The following is a 19990-nucleotide window of genomic DNA, read 5'->3' on the forward strand; positions in this document are numbered from 1 at the left end:
CGACATCCTCGGCCGCACCGGCCATGCACGCTTCCCATCTTCTCCTCCTCGATGCCGGCCCGGCCATCGGCACAGGCAGCCTCGCAGTAGTTGGCGCACCGACACATGCAGCCTCGCAGTAGCAGATGCAGATGCCTTGCGCGAGTGACGCGCACTCCGACGCGACCACCGCCACCGGGGCACGGCTGTGCGGCGTGGGGCGTCGTCGCGGTGGCGGGGCGGGGCGAGGCAGCCGCGTACTTGGCCTCCGCCGCCAGGAACGGACGCGCTTGGGCTCGTCTTCGACGCCGCCGTCAAACGCCCCGACGCCGAGCTCCAGGCCGGCGACGGCCCCAACGGCGCTCACGGCCTCGCCGAGCGTGTCGCGGAGCGCAGCCCGGAGGACGGGCACGGCCTCGCTTGGGGAGTAGGGGGTGGAAACGACTAGGGATATTTTCATTCCCATGCCAAAGTTTTCGCTGGCAGCCCCCCAGGCGGCGAAAAAATGCCTCCTGGGCGGCTCAACGGCTGGAGATGCTCTTAGTCGCAGAAGTGGAGCTCGAAGTCGCAAAATGGATCGAGCCCCATCATCGGAGTTGTCCGACCCATCCCTATTATCCTCCTTCTTTTTGGAGGGTAGTCCAGCCATGCCATGGACCGCCCGGTTATGTTCTCGCGCGGGGAGCGCGTCCTCCTCTTTTTTCACTTCTAGAGGATGTGGAGTTGTGGACACAGATGACTTCCTCGTTCAAGGTCATGTCGGCAACGAGGCAGGCCTCGGCCTCCCGCGCCCATTGCCTCACATGACGGGCACACCCCTCCCTATAACCCTCGTGTGCGTCCACACCAGAGTTTGGGGGAGAGACGAACCTCACCACGTCTGGTGATGCAGAGGGCACACACCTCGAGCCACCAGCCCCGATAGACTCGAGCGCCATTTGTGCCAATGCAATGGATTCCAGCCGGATCAATCTCTAACTACGGGCGGGCGCACTCCTCCTGGGAGTGGCGGAGGGCCATGCGACTGGGTCATGCTTTTATGACCGGTCACTAACCGAGCCATCCCCCCGGACGTATAGGGAGTGTTCGACGAGTCTGGGTGTGGATGCTCTAAGAGCTTTGAGTGTGTGTGTGTGGCTGTTTAACTTGAAAGTAGACCAGGGAGTGTAGTGGTCTAAGTTGTAAAAAAACATTCCATACAAATCCAACTGATTTCATTCTAAACCATGTCCGACAAGAATAGTTTCCAAGTAAACTCGAAACCTTATGCAAGAAAGAATGCACGTAATCTATTTGCCAACATTTACCCACCTCCTATTTCCAAGCAATCATTGAAGTTTGAACTATGATGTGATAGTAAAAATGAAAATGAAAATGAATTTACATAATATCAAAACCAGAATATGTTTGTTAAGGTGCCCTAAATACGGTTAACAAGATCCACTTATCATGTCATATGTCATCCAATATTTTAAGTATCATAATATTATTTAAAGGTGTTAACAACTTGAGCAAGGACATGATATAATATTAAAATCAAACACCATGAGTGTCATCTTCCGCCAGAGAGGTCAGATATGGTGCCGACGGTCATCGCCGTAGATGAGAATGGCCTTGACATGGAATGCAACTCCTTTCTTTCCCTAAGAGCTAACAAGTTAAAGCTCAAGGTTGAGTGTGTCATCTCCGGGAGTGGCAGTTCTCCATCAAGATACTGCAAAACTTGTTGCATCGTGGGCCTTGCAGAGGGAGATGGGTGAGAGCAAAGCAGTCCAATCTTGAGAATTAGGCACACCTCGTCAGAGTTGTACTCGCCTTGCAGCCTTGGATCTGCTGCCTCGACGAGTGACTCACTATGCAAGTGCTCGTGTACCCAGTCTGCCAACAAGATTTGGTTGCCTTGCTCGTCTTGCTTGATCGGCCTTCGTCCGCAAGTGACCTCGAGCATGAATGTTCCGAAGGCGAAACCGTCTATTACAGGGGTGGCTTTCCCCGTTCTCACTAGCTCCGGCGCTAAGTACCCCGTGGTTCCATCCACACGTGTTGTTTGTGGGTTGGTGCCATGCTCATACAGCTTTGCAAGCCCAAAATCTCCTAGCCGTCCATTCATTTCCTTGTTGAGGAGCACGTTGCTTGTCTTGACGTCTCGGTGAATGACGACATTCTCCCACCTCTCGTGCAGGTAGTGTAATCCACAGTCAACCCCTTTGATCACTTGACATCTTTGAGCCCAGTCCAATGTGAGGCCATCTCCATCTCCTTGGTTGTAGAGATACTTGTCTAGGCTACCATTTGGCATACACCAAAATGAGCTCATCTTTACACCGGCAATAGCCAAGTAACTGCACGAGATTGCGGTGTTTGATGCGGCCAATACTTACGATCTCCGTGATGAACTCCTTCACCCCTTTCTTGGATCCATGGGACACCTTCTTCACGGCGATCTCTACCCCGGACACCGGAAGCACCCCCTTGTACACCATGCCGAAGCCTCCTGCACCAAGCAGGTGCTTGTCCTTGAACCCGTTTGTGGCATGTAACAGATCTTTATACGCGAACCGGTGCGGCCCGAACTCCATCTCCCAATCTTCCCGCACCTCGGTGTACCTCAGGCGCCTTCTCACAAGCAGAACCAAGGCGGCGCCGGCGACGAGGACAACAACCGCGCTTGCTATTGGTAGGGTCATCTCCAGAACTCTTGAGCGAGGCTTGGACCCCAGCTGCGGCAATTTCGGCAGCTTGGAGGCGTCAATCGCAGGCGCAGGCCTGTCTATGCCCAGGCTCCAACCGAGAACGTAGTGACAGGAGTGAAGGAAATATGCCCTAGAGGCAATAATAAAGTTATTATTTATTTCCTTATATCATGATAAATGTTTATTATTCATGCTAGAATTGTATTAACCGGAAACATAATACATGTGTGAATACATAGACAAACAGAGTGTCACTACTATGCCTCTACTTGACTAGCTCGTTGATCAAAGATGGTTATATTTCCTAACCATAGACATGAGTTGTCATTTGATTAACGAGATCACATCATTAGGAGAATGATGTGATTGACTTGACCCATTCCATTAGCTTAGCACTTGATCATTTAGTTTGTTGCTATTGCTTTCTTCGTGACTTATACATGTTCCTATGACTATGAGATTATGCAACTCCCGTTTACCGGAGGAACACTTTGTGTGCTACCAAATGTCACAACGTAATTGGGTGATTATAAAGGTGCTCTACAGGTGTCTCCGAAGGTACTTTTTGGGTTGGCGTATTTCGAGATTAGGATTTGTCACTCTGATTGTCGGAGAGGTATCTCTGGGCCCTCTCGGTAATGCACATCACTTAAAGCCTTGCAAGCATTGCAACTAATGAGTTAGTTGCGGGATGATGTGTTACGGAACAAGTAAAGAGACTTGACGGTAACGAGATTGAACTAGGTATTGAGATACCGACGATCGAATCTCGGGCAAGTAACATACCGATGACAAAGGGAACAACATATGTTGTTATGCGGTCTGACTGATAAAGATCTTCGTAGAATATGCGGGAGCCAATATGAGCATCCAGGTTCCGCTATTGGTTATTGACCGAAGACGTGTCTCGGTCATGTCTACATTGTTCTCGAACCCGTAGGGTCCGCACGCTTAAGGTTTCGATGACAGTTATATTATGAGTTTATGAGTTTTTATGTACCGAAGGAGTTCGGAGTCCCGGATGAGATCGGGGACATGACGAGGAGTCTCGAAATGGTCGAGACGTAAAGATCGATATATTGGACGACTATATTCGGACATCGGAAAGGTTCCGAGTGATTCGGGTATTTTTCGGAGTACCGGAAAGTTACGGGAATACGTATTGGGCCTTATTGGGCCATACGGGAAAGAAGGAAAAGGGCCTCAAGGGTGGCCGCACCCCTCCCCTTGGTCTGGTCCGAATTGGACAAGGGAAGGGGGGCGCCCCCTTCCTTCCTTCTCCTTTTCCCTTCCTCTTTTCCTATTCCATATGGGAGGTGGAATCCTACTAGGACTAGGGAGTCCTAGTAGGACTCCACACTTGGCGCGCCCTCTCCTAGGGCCGGCCTCCTCCTCCCTTGCTCCTTTATATACGGGTGCAGGGGGCACCCCAAAGACACAACAATTGATCATTGATCTCTTAGCCGTGTGCGGTGCCCCCTTCCACCATAATCCTCGATAATATTGTAGCGGTGCTTAGGCGAAGCCCTGTGACGGTAGAACATCAAGATCGTCAGCACGCCATCGTGCTGACGGAACTCTTCCCCGACATTCTGCTGGATCGGAGTCCAGGGATCGTCATCGAACTGAACGTGTGCTAGAACTCGGAGGTGCCGTAGTTTCGGTGCTTGATCGGTCGAGCCGTGAAGACGTACGACTACATCAACCGCGTTGTTCTAACGCTTCCGCTTCCGGTCTACGAGGGTACGTAGACAAAACTATCCCCTCTCATTGCGATGCATCACCATGATCTTGCGTGTGCGTAGGAATTTTTTTGAAATTACTACGTTCCCCAACAAGAAGTTCACCGGGCCCGTCGAGGACAATAACCGTTGAGAACGTAGATCCGCGTCACCAGCTTCTACAGAGTGTTGTGTCCCTCTCACGGGACCCTCATAGTCCTCGCCATCCGCATTCGGTCAAGCTCTATGACGACCTCTTCTTCTGACACGCCGAGGACCAGGGCTGGGGTGAGGCGGGGGGGGGGGGGGGGGGGTATCCAGTGCTCCAGCCATGGGGTACTCCCAGTGCTCCAATGTCAAAATACATTTTTAAATGTTTGAAAAATTTCCGGAAAAAATAAATGTTCATAAGGAATGTCACTATATCCCCTAAAAATTTCAGGTCAAAAATTAAAACGTACTCCCTCCGTCCCATAATGTAAGATGTTTTTTGCCACTAGTGTACTGGCAAAAAACACTAGTGGCAAAAAACGTCTTACATTATGGGACGGAGGGAGTACATTCAAAAACAAAAACGACAAATCCAGATCTGCATAGTATCAATGTTGCTTTTGTCTCTTCTTTACACTATTCATGCTAGATTTCACTTTTTTGTTTCTCAATGTGCGTTCCGAGTTTAGACCTGAAATTTTTAGGGCTTGTAGTCACATTCATTGTGAACACTCACAATATTTTTTGGAATTTTTTGAAACATTTAAAAATGCTTTTTTGACATTGGAGCACTGGGAGTACCCCAAGGCTGGGAGCACCGGGTACTTTCCCGGGGGCGGCGGGGGGGGTGGGGTACGCTGAACCTGGTTTTGTAGAAGTAGTAGGTGTGGTGGACAGCCGAGCAACTATGGAAGAAGTGGTGGTGGCGGTGCTAGTTGGAGAGGAGGTGAATGACAGTCGCTCTCATGAGTGGCTTCTCTCTCGAATGTTTGTATCATATGCTTCTGAATCCCATGTGTATGTACACTGCATTGAAGAGCTAGAGGATATTGTTTGGTTACAAGTACAAGTGATTGGCATGGAGATGATGACACTGATGAGGAGGAATAAGAGCTTAGGGGAGGCCATGGTGTATGAGTGTGCATAATTTGCTCTGAGCTGGAACTTGGAAGTAGACCAGGGAATGTAGTGGTCTTAACTTGTAACCATATTAAAAGTAAAATTGCAACTTCCTGTTCATTTAAAATACATTTCATACAAATCCAACTGATTTCGTTCTAAATCCTGTCTGATAAGAATAGTTGTCATGTAAAGTCGAAACATTATGTGAAAAATAATGCATGGAATGGATTTGCTCATATTTATCCACCTCTTACTTCCTTGCAATCATTGAAATCTGAACTATGAAGTGACAAGGAAAATGAAAATTAATTTATAGAAGATCAAACCAGAATATGTTGTTAAGGAACTCTAAACACGGTTAACAAGGTCCTCCTATCATAATATCGTATGCCACCTGATAATTTGATCGGCGTAATACTATTTTAAAGAAGGTGCTAAGGATTCGAGATACAATACTAAAATCAAACATCATATGTGTCATCTTCCGCCAGAAAGGTCAGATATGGTGCCAACGGTCATCGCCGTCGATGAGAATGGGCTTGACATGGAATGCAACTCCTTTCTTTCCTTAAGAGCTAACAAATTGAAGTTCAAGGTTGCGCGTGTCATCTCCGGGAGTGGCAATTCTCCATCAAGATACTACAAAACTTGATGCATCGTGGGCCTTGCAGAGGGAGACAGGTGTGAGCAGAGTAGTCCAATCTTGAGAATTAGGCACACCTCATCGGAGTTGTACTCGTGTTGCAGCCTTGGATCCGCTGCCTCGACGAGTGACTCTCTATGCAAGTGCTCGAGTACCCAATCCGGCAACAAGATTTGGTTGCCTTGCTCATCTTTCTTGATTGGTCGTCGTCCGCAAGCGACCTCGAGCATGAAAGTTCCGAAGGCGAAAGCGTCTGTCAGAGGGGTGGCTTTCCCCGTTCTCACTAGCTCCGGTGCTAGGTACCCCGTGGTTCCAACCACACGTGTTGTTTGTGGGTTGGTGCCATGCTCATACAACTTTGCAAGCCCAAAATCGCCTATCCGTCCATTCATTTCCTTGTCAAGAAGCACATTGCTTGACTTCACGTCTCGGTGGATGACGATTTTCTCCCACCTCTCATGCAGGTAGTGTAAGCCACAAGCGACCCCTTTGATGACTTGCAATCTTTGAGCCCAGTCCAAAGTGAGACCATCTCCATCTCCTTGGTTGTACAGATACTTGTCCAGGCTACCGTTCGGCATGTAATCATTCACCAAGATGAGCTCATCTTTTCGCCGGCAATAGCCAAGTAACTGCACGAGGTTACGGTGCTTGATGCGGCCAATACTTACGATCTCGCCGATGAACTCCTTCATTCCTTGCTTGGATCCATGGGACACCTTCTTCACCGCGATCTCCACTCCGGACGCCGGAAGCACCCCCTTGTACACCATGCCGAAGCCTCCTGCGCCAAGCAGGTGCTTGTCCTTGGACCCGTTTGTGGCATGTAACAGATCTTTATACGCGAACCGGTGCGGCCCGAACTCCATCTTCCAATCTTCCCGCACCTCGGTGTACCTCAGGCGCCTTCTCACAAGAAGACCTAAGGCGGCACCGGCGACGAGGACGACAATCGCGCTTGCTATTGGCAGGGTCATCTCCAGAACTCTTGAGCGAGGCTTGGACCCCAGCTACGGCAATTTCGGCAGCTTGGAGGCGTCAATCGCAGGCACAGGCCTATCTATGCCCAGGCTCCAGCCGAGAACGTAGTGACAGGAGTTCACCGGGCCCATTGAGGACAATAACCATTGAGAACGTAGATCCGCGTCACCAGCTTCTACACAGTGTTGTGTCCCTCTCATCGGACCCTCATAGTCCTCGCCATCCGCATTCGGTGAAGCTCTATGACGACCTCTTCTTCTGACACGCCGAGGACCAGGGCTGGGGTGAGGGGGGGGGGGGGGGGGAGTATCCAGTGCTCCAGCCATGGGGTACTCCCAGTGCTCCAATGTCAAAATACATTTTTAAATGTTTGAAAAATTTCCGGAAAAAAATAAATGTTCATAAGGAATGTCACTATATCCCCTAAAAATTTCAGGTCAAAAATTAAAACGTACTCCCTCCGTCCCATAATGTAAGACGTTTTTTGCCACTAGTGTAGTGGCAAAAAACGTCTTACATTATGGGACGGAGGGAGTACATTCAGAAACAAAAACGACAAATCCAGATCTGCATAGTATCAATGTTGCTTTTGTCTCTTCTTTACACTATTCATACTAGATTTCACTTTTTTGTTTCTCAATGTGCGTTCCGAGTTTAGACCTGAAATTTTTAGGGCTTGTAGTCACATTCATTGTGAACACTCACAATATTTTTTGGAATTTTTTGAAACATTTAAAAATGCTTTTTTGACATTGGAGCACTGGGAGTACCCCAAGGCTGGGAGCACCGGGTACTTTCCCGGGGGCGGCAGGGGGGGGGGGGTACGCTGAACCTGGTTTTGTAGAAGTAGTAGGTGTGGTGGACAGCCGAGCAACTATGGAAGAAGTGGTGGTGGCGGTGCTAGTTGGAGAGGAGGTGAATGACAGTCGCTCTCATGAGTGGCTTCTCTCTCGAATGTTTGTATCATATGCTTCTGAATCCCATGTGTATGTACACTGCATTGAAGAGCTAGAGGATATTGTTTGGTTACAAGTACAAGTGATTGGCATGGAGATGATGACACTGATGAGGAGGAATAAGAGCTTAGGGGAGGCCATGGTGTATGAGTGTGCATAATTTGCTCTGAGCTGGAACTTGGAAGTAGACCAGGGAATGTAGTGGTCTTAACTTGTAACCATACTAAAAGTAAAATTGCAACTTCCTGTTCATTTAAAATACATTTCATACAAATCCAACTGATTTCGTTCTAAATCCTATCTGACAAGAATAGTTGTCATGTAAAGTCGAAACATTATATGAAAAATAATGCATGGAATGGATTTGCTCATATTTATCCACCTCTTACTTCCTTGCAATCATTGAAATCTGAACTATGAAGTGACAAGGAAAATGAAAATTAATTTATAGAAGATCAAACCAGAATATGTTGTTAAGGAACTCTAAACACGGTTAACAAGGTCCTCCTATCATAATATCGTATGCCACCTGATAATTTGATCGGCGTAATACTATTTTAAAGAAGGTGCTAAGGATTCGAGATACAATACTAAAATCAAACATCATATGTGTCATCTTCCGCCAGAAAGGTCAGATATGGTGCCAACGGTCATCGCCGTCGATGAGAATGGGCTTGACATGGAATGCAACTCCTTTCTTTCCTTAAGAGCTAACAAATTGAAGTTCAAGGTTGCGCGTGCCATCTCCGGGAGTGGCAATTCTCCATCAAGATACTGCAAAACTTGCTGCATCGTGGGCCTTGCAGAGGGAGACGGGTGTGAGCAGAGTAGTCCAATCTTGAGACTTAGGCACACCTCATCGGAGTTGTACTCGTGTTGCAGCCTTGGATCTGCTGCCTCGACGAGTGACTCTCTATGCAAGTGCTCGAGTACCCAATCTGCCAACAAGATTTGGTTGCCTTTCTCGTCTTGCTTGATTGGTCGTCGTCCGCAAGCGACCTCGAGCATGAAAGTTCCGAAGGCGAAAGCGTCTGTCAGAGGGGTGGCTTTCCCCGTTCTCACTAGCTCCGGTGCTAGGTACCCCGTGGTTCCAACCACACGTGTTGTTTGTGGGTTGGTGCCATGCTCGTACAGCTTTGCAAGCCCAAAATCGCCTAGCCGTCCATTCATTTCCTTGTCAAGAAGCACATTGCTTGTCTTGACGTCTCGGTGGATGACGACTTTCTCCCACCTCTCGTGCAGGTAGTGTAATCCACAAGCGACCCCTTTGATGACTTGCAATCTTTGAGCCCAGTCCAAAGTGAGACCATCTCCATCTCCTTGGCCGTACAGATACTTGTCCAGGCTACCGTTCGGCATGTAATCGTACACCAGGATGAGCTCATCTTTCCGCCGGCAATAGCCAAGTAGCTGCACCAGGTTACGGTGCTTGATGCGGCCAATACTTACGATCTCGGCGATGAACTCCTTCATTCCTTGGTTGGATCCATGGGACACCTTCTTCACGGCGATCTCCACCCCGGACGCCTGAAGCACTCCCTTGTACACCATGCCGAAGCCTCCTGCGCCAAGCAGGTGCTTCTCCTTGAACCCATTGGTGGCATGGAACAGGTCTTTGTACGCGAACCGGTGCGGCCCGAACTCCACCTCCCAATCTTCCCGCACCTCCGTGTACCTCAGGCGCCTTCTCACAAGCAGAACCAAGGCGGCGCCGGCGACGAGGACGACCACCGCGCTTGCTATCGGCAGGGTTATCTCCAGAACCCTTGAGCGAGGCTTGGGTCCCAGCTGCGGCAGCTTTGGCAGCTTGGCCGCGTCGATCGCCGGGGCAGGTCTGTCTATGCCCAGGCTCCAGCCAAGAACGTAGTGCCGGGAGTTCACCGGGCCCGTCGACGACGAGAAGCCGATGTACGACGGCTCCGTCAGCACCGTCGACAGGTTGCGGATCGCGCTGACCAATGGCCTGCTGGGTCTCGCCATCCCAAGGGGAGCCATGGTGACATCAATCCGGGTGGTCACCCTGTCGTAGTCCACCCACACTTGGAGCGCATCGCGGCTGATGAGGCTTACATTCCGGAAGCCGCCGCCGTTACCGTCGTCGTAGTAGCCAGCCTCGTGGGACTGGACAGAGCTGAGGCCGTTGATGTCGATGCCGACGTGGTTGGCGTTGATGTCGCGGAACTCGATGTTCTGCACGGTGTCGAGCTCCACGGCGAACAGGTGGTTGGCCTGGCTGCCGTCGTTCTGGACGTTGGTGACGCCGAGGTACTGGTCCGTTAGCCCGTCCGACAGGCTCTTGACGCCGGGCGCGAAGACGAGGGCCATGCCGTGGGTGCTGAAGTCCGTGTAGCTGGAGACGATGCCGCAGACGAAGGCGACCGAGAAGGACCGCACCGCGCCGTCCGGGGACCCGCGGAGGCGCAGGGGGGCCGGGTGGAACGCGTGGCCCTTCTGGTGGGTGGTGGCGTTGGTCAGCTCCACGAGGCCGCCCGCCGTGATGGTGGCGGCGCCGTCGAGGGCGAGGCTCGAGCCGGTGAAGCCGGTGTAGACGAACTGCTCGCCGTCGTCGGCGTCAGCGGCGGCAGCGACGGGTAGAAGTGGAAGTGGAAGGATGATTCCGGCGGAGAGGAAGGGGATCAGGAGGAGGAAGGACATGCGCACCATCGCCATTCTGAAGAAGTGACGAGGCACCTTTGTGAAGAGTTGTAGAATGCGTCTCCGCGAGGTTGTGTGAAAGTCACGTCATCAATGGCGGACTGATTTCATTGGACAAGGACTACCTAGCTCACACGCACGCAGACGCAGCAGTGTGAACCGACGACCACACCGGCCGGCGGGCGGCGGCTAGTCCGGAGGGAGACGGCGACGTGTATGTTTGGACGTCGATCAGAAGGAAGGTGAACCACATGCAGGCCTGCTGCCCGCGGGAGAAAAACGCAGGAAACGACCAATGGAGTCAGCCAATCAGTCCAAGTCAAACAAGGACGCAGCTACCATGACGACGCCGACTACGAACAGTGTACCCCCGAGCCGTCGCTGTGTGGGTGTGATAAAAGTCCAGTGTTCATCGATCACCTTGGATCGTCTGAAAGATGAGTACCGCCAACTCTTCTTATCTTATCATTTCCAACATACAGTATGTTTTCTCAGGTTACTACATTCCACTATACTTGCTGCTACGTCCCAGCCTTGCACAAGTGGCATGATGTTGATTGATTAATTAACAATGCCGTCTGGAATAGGGTTGCCTAATGCCACACCAGCATGCTCACCTCAGGTCAGGCCCACGGTGACAACTGGTGTTTTGGACCCAAGGAAAATTTAGTTTCGATGATCCAAACAATGGTGTCGCATCAGCTGGGCAACTTGCCATGTTCTATGCAAAACAATGTGCAACGGCACTTTAAAAAAAATGTCTAAGGTTGATTTATTACATATGCATTGATGTACATGTAGCTGATTTATTTTACATTTTGCTAAAGCACATCAAGCGAGAAGAGATTAAGCATGAAAGTCGGAAATTAACTACTCCCTCCGTTTCCCAAATATAAGTCTTTTAGATATTCCAACAAATGACTACATACAAAACAAAATGAATGAATCTACATTTTAAAATATGTCTACATACATCCGTATATTGTAGTTCATTTGAATCTCTAAAAAGACTTATATTTACGAACGGAGGGAGTATTGCCTCTCTATAAATGGATTTGTGTGGTTAAAAATTTCAACGAAATTAACTGTTGCACTTAAAAAACGGTCAAAGGTTGATTTGTTTCGGATGCATTGATGTATATGTACCTGATTTATTTTACAGTTTTGCTAAAATACATCAAGCGAGAAGAGATTAAGCATGAAAATATGAAATAACCTATTGCCTCTCTATGAATGGATTTGTGTCTACCGCAAAAGAAAAAGAATGAACTTATGTAAGGAAGAAAAACTGATTCTCCCTCTTCTTCTCGTATACTACTCATCATGCCAAGAAAAAAACAAATGTATGTAGGGCACAATTTCCCCCTAAAAGAGCTTAAAATCTCCCGCATTAGCACACCACCATTCAGGCAACGCATATATATTGGTGAGAAAATATACCATACAAAGTATGAGCTTAATTGCCCATATACAAGAGACAAGGAATACATGCAAAGAAACCAATGTTAACATCATATCTTATCTCTCGTGCACAAGGCTAGTGAGGCTGTTAATGCTCTCCACCGACGAAGGATACGACATGATGTACGAATCGAACCCTTCATTCTGCATGAACGCCAGCATCTGGAGGCTCAGGTGCGCCGGAACTAGTTCCGGCACCGGCATATCACCATTCACGTACTGCAAGACCTGCCGCATAGTAGGCCTTGCTTCAGGAAATGGGTGGGAGCATAACAACCCCACCTTCAGCACCACACACGCCTCATCGACATCGTATTCACCTTGGAGCTTGGTGTCAACCGTCTCAACCAGTGAGCCTCTGTTCCAGTGCTCCACCACCCAGTCTGCCAGCATGAGCTGATCATCCTTCGAACCTTGCATGATGGGCTTCTGCCCACAGGTGACCTCCAGCACGAATATGCCGAAGGCAAACACGTCGGTCAGGATGGTTGCTTTGCTGGTGCGGCCGATCTCCGGGGCTAGGTACCCTATGGTTCCAACAACATGCGAGGTCTCCGGGTCGGCACTGTGGTCATACAGCATCGCGAGCCCGAAGTCGCCGAGCCGGCCATTCATGCCCTTGTCGAGCAACACGTTGCTGGCCTTGATGTCCCGATGGACGACGACCTTCTCCCACTCCTCGTGGAGGTAGATCAATCCCGACGCAATCCCTTTGATGATACCAAGCCTCTGAACCCAGTTTAGATTCAGAGTACCATTGTGCTTGTCGGCCTCTTGAGGTTGGGAATACAGGTACTTGTCGAGGCTCCCGTTTGGCATGTACTCGTACACCAGAAGCAGCTCACCTCGCCGGCGGCAGTAGCCGAGCAGCTGGACGAGGTTGGGGTGCTGCATCCGCCCTATGCTCACGATCTCGGCGACGAACTCCTTCATGCCCTGCTTCGAGCTGTGCGACACCCTCTTCACGGCGATCTCGCATTTGGACGCCGGAAGAACTCCTCGGTACACCTTCCCGAACCCTCCTACCCCGAGCAGGTTCTTCTTCTTGAACCCTTCCGTGGCGCGGAAGAGATCCTTGTAGGAGAAGCGGTGCGGCCCGAACTCCACCTCCCACTCCTCCCTCAGCTCACCGTACTTCAGCTGCCTTCTCCTGAGGAGGACGAGGGCCGTCCCCACCAAGAGGACCAACGCCGCGGTGGCTATGGGCAGGATGACCTCCATGGCCTTGGACCTTGGCTTCGGGAATTCACGGGGCAGCTTCGGCAGCTTGGCGATGTCGATGGCGGGCGCGGGGCCGTCCACGGCGAAGCTCCATCCGAGGATGTAGTGCCGGGAGCTGACCAGCCCCGTCGAGGACGAGAAGCCGATGTACGCGGTGTCCGGGATCACCGCCGAGAGGTCGTGCACCACCGAGAGCAGCGGCCTCGCCGGCCTGCGCGTCTTGAGGGGGGCCAGGGTGACGTTGATCCTTCCGGTCCCGCCCTCGTAGTCCACCCACACCTGCATCGCCTCGTGGCTGATGAGCGTCAGGTTGCGGAACCCGCCGCCGCTGCCGCCGCCGTCGTCGTCGTAGTAGCCGGCGACGGTGGAGTTGGCGGAGACGAGGCTGTTGATGTCGATCCCGACGTGGTTGTCGCTGAGGTCCCTGAACTCGTTGTTCTGCATGGTGTCCAGCTCCACCGCGAAGACGCGGTTGGTGGCGTTGCCGTTGTTGCTGGTGTTGAGGAGGCCGAGGTACTGCGCCGCCATGGCGCCCGAGAAGTTGGTGGTCGGCGCGACGAAGAGCGCGATGCCGTTGGCGCTCACGTCGGGGTAGGCCGACAGGATGCCGAACACGAAGGAGGCCGAGAAGGAGCGGCCGCGGAGGCGCAGCGGGGTCGGGTAGATGGCGTGCCCTTTCTGGCGGAGCGTGCCGTTGGTGAGCTCCAGGAGGCCGCTCCCAGTCACGGACGCCGCGCCGTCGAGGAGCAGGTTGCTGCTGCCGGCGAAGCCGGAGTAGACGAACTGGTGGCCGTCGTCACCGGCGCCGGCGGTGCGGGTTACATGGTTTATTATGAACCCCACGAGCAGGAGGCGTAGGAGCACGAGCTTCTTGGCAGGCATGGTTGCCACTTGTTCACTTCGTGTTTCGCCTTTCATGGACGTGCAAAGCGAAGCAAAAGTTGTGTGCTTTCCTTTCTGCTTCAGACTCGCCGAGAGTTGCCCAAATCATCAATCAAGCAACAGAAGGGAATACTTCCTTGGTCAAAGGGAGTCGCTTTAGTCTAACTTTTACCATGTCCTTGCTGCTCATCAATATAGTCGTCTACTCGACAACATCATGTGAGACTGACTACTCGTCTCATGGATGGGGCAGGAAGTTTCGCTGCCGTCTTTGACGGGCAATGTCCAAAGTCGTTGGATGGGTACAGAGCATGCTGTTTTCTTTGGGTGTGAAACCATAGCAGTCCCGATCAGCTAGAAACGTTTTCATAGGTGTCATGCTCACTCCGCGGTTTTGGATACGATTGCGCCGTGATTCGTGCATTTGTGTGCTCTCAAAATAGGTAAAAAGACAGGTAATGTTTCTACGTTATGAATACGTGAAATAGTTCCAATATACAGTACATGTTGGTGTTGTACAGATACATCGTATGTACTGCCGTATTTTCCTCTTCTTCACTATGGGTGGATCTTATATGTTTATCACTTCGTGTGCTTCCTGTTCATCTCCTTACTTCAGTGTCTACATTCTTAATTTGTTCTTCTTTGTATTCCTCCACATTGTTCTTCCACATTCTCCATTTCGCTTCGAGTCCTATCCTTTCTACTGCGTTCTTGTTCACATAATTTCTTTCCGCCACGACTGTAAGATCAGGCTTCGCCCGGCTGCGCTCGCTGGCGGCGGCGAGGGAGGGAAGAGGGGATCCCCCGCGGCGGCTAGATGTACCGAAAAAGGCTTTCGCCCCGCTTTATATTATAAAGCATACCGCCCAAGCGAAGCATCCAACAAGATTCAACAAAGCACACACAGACGCACACTGAGGTCCACAAGAACACATAGAAGACATAAGGGTCAATGCTGAGGGCACAACACAACAAGCTCTAAACACAAAAACACACACGCCGCAGATCTACTGGACGGCCTAGTCCGGCTCTGGGGGAGGGGGCGACAGCAGGGGTGCCACGCGGAGCGCCATCGAGCGGAGGTCGGTGAGGAGGGTGGTGATGACGTCCCTGTCTTGAGGGCGGCTAAGCGGCCGCCAAAGCGTTTCGCGGAAGCAAGCCCACAGGAACAGGGCAGTAGAGCACGAGAAGAAGATGTGGTTAGCATCCTCGATTGTGCCACAGATGGGACACATCCCATCGCCCGGGCCATTACACTTGAGGACTTCAACCCCAGAGGGGAGGCGTCCATGGATCCATTGCCACGGGAAAATCCTGATTTTCAGAGCTAGGCGGATGCCCCAGATCAGGCTAAAGGGCTCCGGGGCCGCCGAGGGCGCAATGGCGGCGTACAACGACTTCGTGGAGAAGCGGTCAGACGGCTCAAGGCGCCAGGAAAGGGCATCCAGGTCCTCCTCGACGTTCATCGGCATAAGGGTGATGTCTTGTAGGAGGGAGTCCCAAGCAGCCACCTCGAGGGGGCCGAAGGGGCGCCGGAAAGCGAGACGCCCTAAGTCAATAAGGGCCGTCTCGACAGAGACCCGAGGGTCGGCCGCAATGGCAAAGAGTTCTGGGAATCGCGCAGCCAGGGGGAGTCCCCTAACCAGCGATCGAACCAGAACAGGGTCGAGGACCCGGATCCAATTGAGATGGACGTGCCGATGCGAAGGACTGGCAGAAACTGGATCACGGACTGCCAGAACTGGGATCCACCCATACGCTGGCAAAAGGCAAGAGGCTGGCCCCGAAGATACTTATTACGGATGATGGTAAGCCAGAGGCTCCCCATTGGCGATACGTCACAGCCAACGGGTCGGGAGAGCAATGTTCATGCGCCGAGATGACAAGATCCCAAGGCCACCCTGGTCTTTGGGTTTGCAAATGTCGGGCCAGCTCACCATATGGTACTTCTGCTTGTCGCCGTCACCAGCCCAAAAAAACCTCGACTGGTATTTGGCAACCTCCTGATGGAGGGTCTCATGGAGGCCGTAGAAGCTCATGAGAAACCAGAGAAGGCTAGCAAGCGAAGAGTTGATTAGGATGACCCTGGCTGCTTTAGACAACCACCTCCCCCTCCAGGGTTCAACTCGGTGCTGCATCCTAGTCACCGTTGGGCGGAGATCAGCAACGGTGAGCCTGGAATCACTAATGGATATCCCCAAGTAAGTCGTGGGGAAGGAACCCATGCGGCAGTTCAGCCGGTCCGCAATGGATAAAGCCTCCTCCGAAGGATAGCCAAGGACCATCACTTCGCTCTTATCAAAGTTGATGGTGAGCCCAGACATCTGTTGGAAACACAGGAGGAGGAACTTCAGGTTGGCGATGTCGGACGCGGAGCCCTCTACCATAACTATGGTGTCGTCCGCATATTGGATGAGGGAGACCCCTCCCCCACCCACTAGGTGGGGGTCTATGCCGCAGATATGGCCGCAAGCTTTGGCCTTATCAAGGATGACCGCGAGGGCATCGACAACCATGTTGAACAGAAACGGGGAGAATGAGTCACCCTGGCGGACCCCACATAAGGTGGGGAAGTAAGGCCCGATCTCACCGTTGATGTTGACCGCCGTCCGACCGCAGGTGACGAGTAGCATAATGCGGGTCACCCAGCGGTCGTCGAAGCCCTTTCGAAGCAAAACTTCCCGAAGGAAGGGCCAATGGACAGTGTCGTAGGCTTTGTGAAAGTCGAGCTTTAGGAAGACTGCGCGGTGGTTCTTGGCTTGGACTTCATGGAGGACTTCGTGAAAGACCAGCACCCCATCCAAAATAAACCGGCCTTGGATGAAGGCGGATTGGTTGGGGTGGGTGACAGAGTCCGCTAGAAGGGTCACCCTATTGGCGTACCCTTTAGCCAAGATCCTGAAGATCACGGTGATCATCGTGATCGGGTGGAATTGGCGAATGTCCGAGGCCCCCGGGACCTTGGGGATGAGGGTAATGATCCCATAGTTTAGGCGCCCAAGGTCCTTGGTCCCAGAGAAGAACTCGTCGAAGAGGGCCATGACTTCCGGTTTGATGGTTTGCCAGAATGTTTTGAAGAACGAGACTGGCAATCCATCCGGGCCCGGAGCCGAGGAGGGGTTCATTCCTTTGATCGCCGCTAGGACCTCCTCCTCCGAGAAAGGTGCCACCAGGGCGACATTGGCCTCGTCGAAAACTAGCTGGGCACCCGACCAGGTGTCGGGGGCCAGCGCAGCCCCACCCAAAGGGGTAGGGAGAAAAGGGCTTTATAGAAGCCGTCTACGTGGGCTCGGATGTCCGAGGGGCGAACAAGCTGAGTATCGCCGTCCCACAAGGAGTGAATGGAGTTCCCTCGACATCGGCCATTGGCGATCGCCTGGAAGTAAGCCGTTTTAGCGTCACCACGGAGCACCCACTGTTGGGTGCCACGCAGCCGCCAGTATGCCTCCTCATCCGAGTAGATGACCGAGAGCTAGTCCTCGAGATCATATCTCAGCATCCACTCGTCCGGGGAGATCCCAGAAGTGTCAGCGCAGGCGTCCAGGACTTGGATGGCACTCAGAAGGGCCTTCTTGCGGTTACGGAGATCACGGCCGAGGTTCGCGCCCCAACCCTTCATAAATTGGCGTGAAAGCTTGGCGCAGAACTGCCAGGAGTCCACGGCGGAGATGGCATAGTGAGGAGAATCGCGCGCGGCGGTCCACTTAGTCGCAACGGCCTCGCAGAATCCGGCCTGGTTGATCCATAAGAGCTCAAACCGGAACCGAGGAGGGATGGAGGGGGTGTTCATCTATGGAGGAGAGGAGGAGGGGGACATGATCAGAACTGATCTGGGTGATAGCCTGTAGCGAGGCCAGGGGACATCTGAGTTCCCACTCCGGAGAGACTAGGACGCGGTCCAGAACGGACTGCGTCGGGTTCGCCTGGCGGTTAGTCCAGGTGAACCGGGCCACCATTCGCTCAAGCTCGCGGATGCCAAGCTCCGCGATGCAATCGTTGAACATCTGCATCCGGGGCGGTTAACCCGGTGCTACCTCTTGAGCACTGCGTTGGTTTTCCCTTGAAGAGGAAAGGGTGATGTAGCAAAGTAGCGTAAGTATTTCCCTCAGTTTTTGAGAACCAAGGTATCAATCCAATAGGAGGCCACGCACGAGTCCCTCGCACCTACACAAATAAATAAAATCCTTGCAACCAAAGCAATAAAGGGGTTGTCAATCCCTTCACGGTCACTTACGAAAGTGAGATCTCATAGATATGATAAGATAATATTTTTGGTATTTTTATGATAAAGATGCAAAGTAAATAAAGAAAAATAAAAAAGGCAAAAGAAATAGCTTGTTAACGGAAGATTAATATGATGGAAAATAGACCCGGGGGCCATAGGTTTCACTAGTTGCTTCTCTCGAGAGCATAAGTATTACGGTGGGTAAACAAATTACTGTTGAGAAATTGACACAATTGAGCATAGTTATGAGAATATCTAGGTATGATCATGTATATAGGCATCACGTCCGAGACAAGTAGACCGACTCCTGCATGCATCTACTACTATTACTCCACACATCGACCGCTATCTAGCATGCATCTAGAGTATTAAGTTCAAAAGAACAGAGTAACGCTTTAAGTAAGATGACATGATGTAGAGGGATAAACTCATGCAATATGATATAAACCCCATCTTGTTATCCTCGATGGCAACAATACAATACATGCCTTGCTGCCCCTACTGTCACTGGGAAAGGACACCGCAAGTTTGAATCCAAAGCTAAGCACTTCTCCCATTGCAAGAAAGATCAATCTAGTAGGCCAAACCAAACTGATAATTCGAAGAGACTTGCAAAGATAACCAATCATACATAAAAGAATTCAGAGAAGATTCAAATATTGTTCATAGATAAACTTGATCATAAACCCACAATTCATCAGTCTCAACAAACACACCGCAAAAGAAGATTACATCGAATAGATCTCCACAAGAGAGGAGGAGAACATTGTATTGAGATCCAAAAAGAGAGAAGCAGCCATCTAGCTAATAACTATGGACCCGAAGGTCTGAAGTAAACTACTCACACATCATCGGAGAGGCTATGGTATTGATGTAGAAGCCCTCCGTGATCGATGCCCCCTCCGGTGGAGCTTCGGAAAAGGCCCCAAGATGGGATCTCGCGGGTACAGAAGGTTGCGGCGGTGGAATTAGGGTTTTTGCTCTGTATCTGGTAGTTTGGGGGTACGTAGGTATATATAGGAAGAAGGAGTACGTCGGTGGAGCAACGTGGGCCCCATGAGGGTGGAGGGTGCACCTGGGGGTAGGCGCGCCCCCTACCTCGTGCCTTCCTGGTTGCTTTCTTGACATAGGGTCCAAGTCCTCTGGATCACGTTCATTCCAAAAATCACGTTCCCGAAGGTTTCAGTCTGTTTGGACTCCGTTTGATATTCTTTTTCTACGAAACTCTGAAATAGGCAAAAGACAGCAATTCTGGGCTGGGCCTGAGGTTAATAGGTTAGTCCAAAAATAATATAGAAGTGTATAATAAATCCCATTATGTCCAAAACAGAATATAATATAGCATGGAACAATAAAAAATTATACATACGTTGGAGACGTATCACCCGGTCATTGTTCTTCTCATCCGGGGAGCGGATGAGGTTAAAGTCCCTCCCACGACCACTGGGAGGGAGGAA

The 19990-nt window shown here is 51.3% G+C and overlaps 3 pseudogenes; all 3 read right to left on the minus strand.

The window, feature by feature from the left end:
• Positions 1-1531: 1531 nt before the first annotated feature.
• LOC147964335 (uncharacterized) lies at positions 1532-7330 on the minus strand (annotated as a pseudogene).
• Positions 7331-8602: 1272 nt separating this feature from the next.
• Positions 8603-11303, minus strand: LOC125531251 (L-type lectin-domain containing receptor kinase SIT2 pseudogene; annotated as a pseudogene).
• Positions 11304-12145: 842 nt separating this feature from the next.
• LOC147964336 (L-type lectin-domain containing receptor kinase SIT2 pseudogene) lies at positions 12146-14591 on the minus strand (annotated as a pseudogene).
• Positions 14592-19990: the final 5399 nt, after the last annotated feature.

Source organism: Triticum urartu, chromosome 6A (assembly GCF_056163025.1).
Source record: "Triticum urartu cultivar PI428250 chromosome 6A, HENAU_Tu73, whole genome shotgun sequence".
Taxonomy (NCBI): Eukaryota; Viridiplantae; Streptophyta; class Magnoliopsida; order Poales; family Poaceae; genus Triticum; species Triticum urartu.